Raw genomic sequence first — 11130 nt, 5'->3', positions numbered from 1 at the left:
GCCGGCGTCGGACGAAGCGGCGCATCCGCCTTGGCTGAGCTCGCTCTCGGTGCCGTTTTCGGTTCCGTCCCTGGGTCCCATTGCGGGGGAGGGGTCTTCCGTTCGCCGGGTGGTGGCGCCCCCTCGGTGCCGTTTTCGGTTCCGTCCCTGGGTCCCATTGCGGGGGAGGGGTCTTCCGTTCGCCGGGTGGTGGCGCCCCCTGTTGGGGCAGTTGAGCGGAGCTGTCAGCAGCCCGAGTTGCGTTCTCTCGGGAGGCACCGCGAAAAGAGTCGGAACATGCGAGCCGTGACCCCACGCCACAGTCGGCGGCGTGTCTGTTCGCACGGATCCGTGACTGAGGGCCCCGACACACCACGCAGGGTGTGTATCTCGGGGATTAGCGTCGTACTTAAAGGGAGCGTGAAGTAAAGACGCGAAAAGCCAGTAACGGGAAGCAAAATGAGTTGTGTGCTGTGACCGTGTCAAAGAGGCGACCGGGACACGTTCGCACAGTGTTCCTCTTCTCTCGGTCGCGTGTGTAACTCCCTGCGATGACGTGATGCTCCTTCGCTCATCTTTACAAGAAGCCGACATCCTTCAGACCAGGAGGGACCCCCTTCCGGGGGCTCCGCACTCCCTCGTTTAGCAGTGTTTATTCTTTAAATTCATCTTTCTCAATAATTTGCCTCCTTTGCTGGAACAGTGGCTGTTGCCATGGTGACGAGGAGCGTACCGTTTTGGATGTAGGGAAACGTGGCGGTGGGGTGCTTGTGTCCCTTTTGTTTTGTTTTAGCTTGAGGCCCAGGAATGCCGTCCCTAAAAAGGAGAAAACGCGTGGTTGTGTGACGGAAATGCGAGCGGACCGGAAAAGGAGGGAACGCGGAGGCTGAGGCTCCGCCCTCTTTGCGTTCATTACTCTGCATCAACGGACACGGTTCGCGCTACGCGGGCGATGTGGCCGCAGCGCCCTCGCGCCGGCAGGCCGACTGTCTCACGTGTATACCGACTGAAACTTACGCTGACGTAGCACGCTTTACTGCAGGCCCACTGTAAACGGTGTAACTCGACCTCCTCGCGTGGGAGAGTGACCCGTGCGCGTGATGTCGGTGCGCTCGGATAGTCGGACGGTGGACGTCTTCGTTTTTTGCCTTATTTGGCCGAGATGGCAGGTTGTGCAGCGGTTGGGTAAAGAGGTGTAAACCTGGGGCAGTAACGCCGTAAGTTACTTCGGACCAAGTTCACCTACATATGGAATGGAACTCGGGGGGCCGGACGCTGGGATGACCACACAGTCCAGTGCATCTTAACGTCCCTTTTGCTGTATTGTCTCTTAAAAAAAAAAAAAGTGGAGTAAAAAATTAAAGTGGTTTACAAGCAAAAAAGTTAAATGTGGAATTGGGAGGGAACCGTGTTTTTTTTTCTTCTTTTGTCATGTTGTGCTGTGTTTTGTTAAAAAATTTACATGTAACGTGAAAATGATTTAAAAAAAAAAAAAAAAAAAAATCATACAGGATACATTGAGAAGGCTGGTTTATCACATAACTGTGACCCGAAACCCCCCCCCCCCCCCCACACCTCCCAGCAGTTCGGTCATTTGAGGATAAATGAATTTCGTGCCCCCCCAGGACAGTGTGTGGAATATGGCGTCCAGGTTCCAGGTGGACGCACCGCGGTGCCTTTTCCTGGGTCGCTCTGCTTTGGCCTGCAGCCCGCAGGAGACCATCTGGGCCTCGAACCCATGCTGGTGGAGGCGACAGTCCTGAGCAGGACCGCATTCTGTACGTCTCGCGGTCCCTGGCAGGTGGCTCAGCATGTAGCTCCCCCACCCCCCTCCCCACTCGGTCAGGTTATTTTTAACAGGATATCTGGATATTGTCTACATGGGTGGGACGGACGTACATTTTCATTTTTTCCTCCATCAGCTGGAGACCTTCTACAGCGTGAGCACATGCCATGCAGAGTGTGTGGGGAAAAAACAGCTCTTATTTTACAGTGAATGGTGGCGTTTCGGGTTAATTGGCTGTAAATGGATCGTATGGAGGGAAAAAAAAATGAAAAATGGGTAAAAGTGGAAAACCTCCCTTAGAATTTTTTGCAAGAGTGACTTCAGTTTGTGTTTGTATAACAGCTGTTTATGGCTTTATTTTCCCTGGACTCCAGCCACTCTGCCCCTTCCCATGTATTCCTGCCTTCTCCTCCATTCCCTCCCATTCTCTTTTCTCCAAAGGGCTTCACGGTGTTCAGCTTCTGTAGTATGAGTTCAACGTAAATACTTTGATTCGAACCCAGGGCCACCGAGTGCAAGGATGTTGTTCTAACCGCTAGGCTTCCTGCATTGTCATCCATTGCTCTCCGTTCCTGTTCATTCCTTTATTTTCATCCAAATGAATCCTGTTTTTTGTCCTTTCCCATCTGTTTTTGTCCATTCTCATCCACTGATCATTTCCGCTCTTTTTTGCGCATTTCTATGTTTTTCCATCAGTTCATGTCCATTGCCGTCCCTCCCATTATGTGGTTGTGTGTGTGTGTGTGTGTGTGTGTGTGTGTGTATAAAGTGCCGCTGCAGTCGGGTCAGAGTGTCTGTTAAAACGGTCAGTTTGTGGCGGACCACAGTGGTGCGGCAGCAGGTCGGCTACACTTCCCTGCTCGAGCCCGACTACGGAGGGCGCCGGGGTTCCTCGTCTCGCTTAAAACGGCACAAGCACAGAGGAAGCGAAGCGTGGGACCCCTGCGGACCGGCGTACCGCACATCCCGACGAAGCGGGGCTAGGAAACCAAACTCGTCCGAGAAGCGCTCTTCCAGCTGCTCTTGTGACTTGTGGTCGACCGCCTCAAGTGTGTGTCTGTAAATGTTTATGGTTGTGTGTGTGTGTGTGTGTGTGTGTGTGTGTGTCCATGTCCTCGTAAACCACAGTCCACAGAACCGCTGCAGACATCAGTGTTTGTTATTCTCACATCGTACATATGAACACGTTAACAGAGAACCGTCAGCAACTCCCCTGAGCTCCTGATGTTCCTACGACGGTCTCTCCGCCACGCTGACCGCGCGCTTCGCCTTCATTCGCACGTCTCTCACTCTTCTCGTGAGCTGCTTATTACATTTCGCTCAGTTATACAGCCGGGTCACTTTTACCGTACCGGTTTAGGGTAAGTACCTGCATCAGGGGTACCCGCATGTGGGTGGGATTCGAACCAGGCAGCGAGATTGCGAGGGTTGTGGCTTTAACCGCTGTGCCACCTGCTGGTCTCCGCGATTTACTGGTCTTCGTATGGCGAGCGGTCGGAACGTGACGGACGCAGCTTCCGTCTCTCGTCCTTAAGCTCCCGTCAAAGCGAGAGGCCGCTGTACCGTCCAGCATGGACGCCTGCGCGCACTTACCGTGGGACAGGCCGGTTATTGTCATGAAGAGTAACGAGTGAAACCGAAGGCCTGGCCAGCGTCACCGGGGGACGCCGGATACCCGCGCTCGTCCTCTCTGCGTTTTCAACGCCCTCTTTCTGCCCTTCTGGCCACCTGTGTTTGTTTAAGACGGCAAAGTGTCCCCGCTGAGCTCAGCTCGGGACGCGCCCGCCGAAAGGGCCCTTACGTTCGCGTCCCATTAATACCGGCGCGCCGAAAGATTCGGTTGCGGGCTATTATCTCGTGTTTGCTTTGCTTATCTGATGCCCGCGGCCTCTGCCGTCTTCTGTATGTCGAACACGGAGCGATTATTTAACCGGGAAAGATGCCTTGTAACTGACATCTGGTTTAATTTTGGGTTTAACCTCCTGGAGACCCTGCGTCGTCCCATTTATTTTTGCCCGTGTAATTGTGCCGTCTGACAACTTGTTGACGTTACGTTGTCCCGCGCCCGGCTGACATCTAAAGTGGGTTCGCGGTGATGAATGTGCAGTAACGCAGTTTCTCTCGACGCGATGATGTTGTGTAGCTGAAATCGCGGAGGAGAACTGTCCTGGACTAATGGCTTTGTTTCTGTCCGTCTCCGTCCCCGTTCCTGTCGTCCCTCCCCCCCACAAAAGTACTTACAGAGCAGCGGTGTGGATTTAAAGGCTTACAGCAAAGCTGCCTCTTCAAGGTCTCTTTGCATGGGAGTCACTCTCAGTGCACCGGCTCCTTGTATTGCGACTGACAACGGAAACTAAAAATGTTCGAGAACGCAACCGCTTTTTTTTTTTATTTTACTTATAAATAATAGCTGTTCATCCGTTTTCTGACGTTTGTCGCACTGTGAAGCCTGCAGTTCTGCCTGCCACCATTAGTTGGCAGCAGAACTCACGCAGCGGTAGGGTTTTCGTTCGATGCTCTTTGTCTGCAGTTTGTGAGCCTCCCCGATCGACGACAAGGTGTCGAACGCAGCGCGCGCTTCCGATGCGAACCGATGAGGCGTGGGGATGGAGTGGGGGTTGCGGATATGGTGCATTTTTAATGCTGTCGAACTTAATGTGTAGTTTTACAGAATATTTTTTAATTTATTGTAACTCTGAGGTTTTTACTAACCCTAATGAGTGACTGAACCAAAGGATGTTTGTATTGTTACACGTTGATTAACTCTCACTTGCTGGTAAACGGGATTTCGGATTTGCAAACGAGTGGAGTTCCGAACGGACTGTTTATGAGCCGGAGTTATAACGGTAAAAACTGTGACTGAAACTTGTCAGATGTTTATACTTAATGACTGGAAGGTGGCATCTGTGGTTTTCAATTTTTTTTGTAAACTCTGAAAGCTGCGTTTGCTTCGAGGGTGACTCTCCGTCAGGGTTAAGTGTGTGTGTAGGGGTAGTAACTAGTGTGTGGTCAGAGGTGCCCCCTGTCCTCAGAGATGCTCGATTTCGAATCCCCTTCCGCTGTCGTACCCTTGATTAAGGTATTTACTGTGCACCGATACCGTAAAACTGACCCTGCTGTATGAGTGAGTAAATCTGTGCATCTTTGTGTACCGATAAATTAATAATGCATAGAGGACTCTCACCGCGCCTTCCGTCCTGGGTTTGTCCTGCAGCGTCAGCCAGGAGCTCGACCGTCAACTTGGGGTCGAGACCCCACAGGAGGCAGGATGGGAATCTCCATTTGTTTACCTTTTCACTCACACTGACACGCCGTCACCGGTGACAGCGATCGATCTGCGAGCTCCCGGCCGATGATGGAAATCCATTAGAGTAGCGGTGCGCACCGGGGGATGCCGGGGACCGGCTGGGGGGGACGGCGTCGAGATGACGGCAGATCCGTGCCCCGATGAGACGCGGGAGCTCCGGGGCGCCGTGTGTATGTGCAGTTTGTGCGTGAGCCAGCGAGCGTGTCGCAGCATTTCAGATGCACTTGATCGTGATCGGCTACGTTTGCCGAAGAGCTCGTCTGTGCACCACGTGTGACCCAACAACCTTTCCCATCGTTCCTCGAGCTTCCAGATAGTCAGCACTGCTGTGGCAGAAATGTAGGGGGCGCTCTCACTCCTGAATAGCCCAAGTCCTGCTCGTCTCCTCGGCGTAACATGACCTTCGGAGTTACCAGCAAGTGTAATGGAATAGTGTTCCTAGTCAGTGTAAGTTAAGGCTGTGCCTGCTGTACTATGGTACCGTACACCGATTAGCCATTTTCCCCGTTACGCTAAAATGATGGCGCCCACGGAGCAGCGCGTAACCGAAACCGTGCACTTAGCGCACTTACTGGCAGGGTAACCTGAACCTGACCCTGACGTTAAGTGACTGAGTGTTAACCTGTTTACACTGATTTTTACACCTCTCTCAAGTACCTCGATGCAGCAGAAAGTGGGATTCGAGTCTGTGACCTTCGAGTCCAGAGACGGCAGCACTAAGCACTTAAGTAATTTAATGTAATAATGAAAGTAGTACCGAGACGGGCCGCTGCTGCGGTTGGGAAGAGTCACGGTAAATCGCCGTATTTGCCTTTGATTAGATACATAATTAAAGGCGGGTGACAGTCAATTAAGGAGCAGTTTGAGTGACGGTCCCCAGCTGACGGGCTGCAGCGGGTGTTGTGCCGAGCGCCTCCCTCTGGAGGTGGGACGGGAGAAGGGATGGAAATGATGTCGCTCACGGGCTGCAGATTGACAGTTCAGCTTTTTGTTTTTTTTTTTTGTCGTCGCCGCCGTTGTGCTCTCTGTGCAGCGGAAACCTCGTTTTTATCTCAAGGAGAAGCGTTCAGGAAACAACACACGCACTTGAACGGTCTTTGATGCGAGACGCCCAGAAGTGGTGCGTCGTCTCCAGCTGCCGGCTGCCCGTCGCATCTTCGGACGGCCACATCGCTCTTAATCCTGCTTCGCGGTCGGGGCGGGACGCACGCCGACCGGCCTCGTTCGCTCCTCGACCCGCTTCCCGTTGGCCGATCGGCGGCGAGCCCCGCGGGGCCGGATCACCTCGCGACCTTTGTGGTGACTTAACACGTGTTAAACGTTAACGTGTGACAAAATGACCTAAGACATTAGAAATATGACGCGTTGGGATGACGGTCAGTCGCATGATCGAACCCGCTGCCCGACGGCCTGGCAACACGGGGATTTTCTGTATTGTTGTTAGCCTTTATTTATCCAACGACTTTGTCTTCCGGTGTTGGAGGGTCAACTTTCCAGCGGTTGACCCGGTCATACGGCTGGGTACTTTTTATCGCGTCAGTTCTGCGAAGGCGTACGAAGAAGGAACTCGGCTCTCCGGGTTTCCTCAAACTCCGGTGCGGAGTTTAGGTTCACGGATCTGGGAGCTTCCCGACTTCGGCAGGAGACCGATGGGTTTGAAAAGCAGTTTTTGCGTTGCTGCAAAACTTGCGGCCGGACCCGGGCCGTCTCCCTGAAAACGTTGGTCTCGATCATCGGGGCGTTGCCGACTTCCTCCGGCGGTCGGTGCCGCTCGGCGTCCGGTCGGTGCCGGGTTCGGCAGCGGGCCTGGCGAGCGCCTGCCTCTGTTCTTCGCGGCTGAGTTAAGTTGCTCTTGGGAGGCGCGGATGCATTTGTCACAATTTCGGTCCTCGTCCCGATGCGCGGCGCTGACCCCGCGCCGTACCGCGTGCGCTCTGTGTGACGAGAGCGCTGCTGTCAAAGCGCAGCCCCGGTGCCATAAATAAGAAAACACGCGTGTCAGTGTTCATAAACCTCATCAGGGCCACAGCTGAACGTGTCAGGAGCAAAACGCCACGTTTATTTGTCATCTTCCCGTGCTCGGAGACGACTCGTTGCTGGATCTCGGCAGACGCCGCGGCCCTGCTGGACGACACGTGACCTTAATGACGTTCCTGCCCGCGCGGTTCTCGGCGCTTCACCTTGTTCCAGATGGAGCCGCAGACTTTCGAACCCGTTGCCGAAACGGCGGGGGACTCGTGGCGGGCAGAGCGCTGGCGCTCGTTGGCATTCCGCGTTCCGCTCCGCTCTCGTGCGGTTTCAGAAATAACTCCCGTGACCCGTTTCGTAAAGAGCGCAGAGACGTTTGCGATCTTTCTGGAAAGTTCTTTAATGCAGAGCCACTTAAGTAATCAATCTAAGCGTAGTAGCCACAAAATGACGACGTTCTCTCTTTATTGCCGCTACTTTAGAAGCGAACGGGCCCAGCGTGGTCCGCATATGGACAGGGTGTGGTTCGCCAGCTGCGCTCGTTGACTGACGGCTCCTGCGGTTTTCACAAATCATTGAATCGTTTTTTTTTCCCTTCCCCCTTCTCTTTTTCCGATCCAATATCTTCCACCAGCGGATAAGGCATTAATTAGAATGACATAAATAAATCGTTAGAGTAACATTAAGAAAACGAGTTGAGAATTTGCAGGGATCTGATGCCTCAACTCACCGACGCAACTGGGACGGGAAACGTGTGCGTAGCTTCTTCTGTTTGTAATTCCAAAGTGACTTTTATCTCCAAGTCGAAATCAATAAAATAATCGATAAATTCACTTGTTCGCTTCCAGAAAAGTCTCGGACGTAGTTGAGCCAACCCGACTCGCTATCGGTGACCGCTTGTCCTAATACGGGGTCTGGGTGGTCTGGAGCCTTTCCTGGAAGCGGGGAGCTCGGCTAGGCGGAATGCACCGTGGGCGGGACCCTGCAACATCCCAAGGCAATCGCAGATGTCGTTGTAATTCCGAAAGCATTTTAACATTTTTATTGACTTGAAGCAACGTTAAAACGGAAGCGAAAACGAACAAAAAAGACGTGCTGGAAACACCGTGGACGTGAGTTGGACTTAGACGACCTTATCCTCCCGTGCGGCTGCTCTTTACTGCCCTCCGTCGGCTCGGAGGGTAAACGCAGGTAGTTCAGCTGCACATAGAAATTTCTGAAAATATGGAAGTGATGGAAGCAATTAAAAATAAATGAACTGGAAAATGTTTACTTTTTAAATTGGTAACTTGACTATTTATAACACGAGGAGCCTGTGAACTGAGTTTTCTTCTGTTTCTTCTCCCTGCTCCTGCTGATGATGTTCATTAAACCCAGCAGATCTTCAGAGTTCGGAGTCGAATTGATTCCTTGTGAACTTGGATCTTTACGTAAACATAGCTCCAAAGTTTGATTATGAGCTCTGAAAGTGTCTCGAGAAATTATGCGGCCTTAATAAGAAGGCCTAAGACACTAATCCAGGCATCGGAAAAGCTGAGCTAAATTATGGCTGCAGTTGTGCAACTTGATACGCGTTTTTTGGTCATTAAAGGTGCCGTTGGCTAAGTTTTGCGAGTTGCCTTTCGGCGATGCCAAAAACCGATGTGCGATTCAGTCCGACTCGAACGAAAAGCTTAACGGCCGCTCGCCGCAGCGGTGTGGCGCCTGTTTGAGAAATGAGTGTGTGTTTAACCCTGTCGCCTGTCCCTCCCGGCGGGCCGTGCGTCTTTGCTGCAAGGGCTCATAAGCGCCCGTGTGAGAAACGGCGCGGGTGCATCGTCTCTCGGGACAGGAGAGACTCTCTGCCGATAAGATTAAATAAAAAAAAATAAATACTGAGTGTGCGGTTAGCGTTTCTATGTTCCTTGTGGCGAGCGGAACGGATCCGGTTTTTCTCGCAGCCTCCGGGTGGAGCTCCGCCGTGGGGCCCTGATGGACGCCAGCACGGGTCTCTTACCACGCCGTCGTCCCGCCGCTCGCCGTCGTGTCCTCGCCACATCCGCGCTCCCTGAACAATGAGGAAGCGGCGACACGAACGAGACGACAGGAACGGCAGTAGCTGCCTGAGAGTAACAGCCCCCCCACCCTGCCCCCAGAGCCACTGACTTCGCATTTATTGATTTATATAACAGAATGACTTGGAGTGTACAAACAGGGTAATGTACTACAGCAGGACATGGAATTGGAACCTACAACTTCTAACTCCAAAGACAGCACACCTGTTCAGGAATCCCACCTCCTGCTGTAATACTCTGGCTTAAAGCCACCTATCTTGAATTGGTTCAGTAAAAAAGACATTACTGTGTAAATGAGTAAATCAATGTAAGCAGCTTAATTTGTGGAAGAAAGTGTCCCGTGAAAGAAAAAATGTAGATGTACGTTTGTGTAAAGATGTGCACTCATCCCTTATATAATGGGGGTCCCAGACAGCAAGAAACTGCTTCGCCAGCTTCTGAACGAGCACGTAGACATATATACACACACACAGTTTTTCATGCAACGGGGCTATTATTCAGTGCAAAGACATTTTTACCTGTTACAAAGTCATTTTACTTCCTTTCATGCTTTCAGAGATGTGCACTTTTTATCTCGGACACAAAGGTTTTTGAACCTCACCGTTGTCAGTCCGGCTTTTTTTTTTTTTTTTTTTTTTTTGCACTAAATCCACATTTTAAAAACTAGTTTGTTGACCTCTGCATCTCCCTGGAAACAATGAGCACAGGTGTAACTAAAGCCTTCGTCTTGCGGTGAAATGACGAGCAGAGCCGTCAAACGCGCTTAGTAACGCTGTATAAAGGGGTCTCTTACAGCACCGCGTCTCAGCTTCGCTCGGTGAAAGACGCGGGCAGTGATCTTATGAACTCTTTCTGTATGTCGGGCCAAATTGTCGACATGGCTCCTGAAAAGGTGGAGAGGCGAGCGCAGAAGGCCCTGGGAGAAGTTGCAATGGCAGGGAGAGAAACTGGAAATTTGCGCTCTCGCTTTGGGATTGTGCTCAATGGGATCGTTCCGTGGAGCAAACGGGAACCCTGCGGCACGACGGACAGGCGACCGACTCGGCCGAGTGAAACGCCATCGCGGTATTCGGCTAATTTCGCGAGCCTTTTGTAACATTTTAACCTAAACTAACATGATATTTAATTATAAAAATTTTACAAAATCGGCGCCTCGGGGACCCCCGTGAGCACAAACGTTTCGTTTGTTTTCTGTCGTTGTTGTGGGTCAGAGGCGGCGAACATGTGACTCGTCACCGTGGTTACGGAGGAGCAGAAAGCGACCGTGTCGCGGAGGGATCTGATCAGTCTGGACCGTTTTTCTGGAACGGAAGGTGTCGCGTTCATCGTTAGTGCTCAGCGTGGGGCCTGGGCTCGTGGCCCCCGCCGTCCCGTCCTTCGCGCTCCTCTTTTCCCGAACCGCGGCGAGAGGCCGACCCGCTCGGCGCTCTTCGGTTCGGGAATCGTCCTCGACGCTAATTGCGGCGTTCGCTCGTCTCCTCAAGTTGCCGTTACCATCATGGAAAACTCGTCGCCCTCGTTACAAATAAATCCATAAACGAGCAGTAATGAGGTGTTCGCTATGTTAAGTTGGTGTTAAGTTCCCGGACGAGGCGATTCGGGAAGTTACGCAGCGTGTGTTGGGTTGGATGCTTGGCGAATGGAGTCTCGAGAGTAGAACCGGGTCAGTGGCATCCGGTCGCCGAAGAAGGGCGAGCGGCGATTGATGTCGGAGTTCAGCGTCCTGCTGTCCTTTAAGCCCCGCAGCTGCGGAGAGGTGGAGAATAAGGTGGGCAGATCTTTGCGTTAATGTGGGGCTCAGGGTGAAGCACCAGGGAAGTTCAGTGGCGGCACCTCCCTCAGTTTCTCAAATGTTCCCTCAGCGGGAGGGTCTCGGGAGGTTCTTCCATCTCGCTTAGACACATAGGTAGCATCATCGGACCGGCTCGTCAACAGGAGGTCAAGCGTGTGGGACTCGGGAGGCCTGTAGGGGGCGACGTGGAGCAAGTGCGGGGTGGCAGGTAAACGAACGCACCTACAGATGTGCCCGACATCCC

The sequence above is a fragment of the Scleropages formosus genome, chromosome 4 (assembly GCF_900964775.1).
Source record: "Scleropages formosus chromosome 4, fSclFor1.1, whole genome shotgun sequence".
NCBI lineage: Eukaryota > Metazoa > Chordata > Actinopteri > Osteoglossiformes > Osteoglossidae > Scleropages > Scleropages formosus.
The sequence above is the reverse complement of the archived record's forward strand: the minus strand, read 5'-3'. Positions refer to the sequence as shown.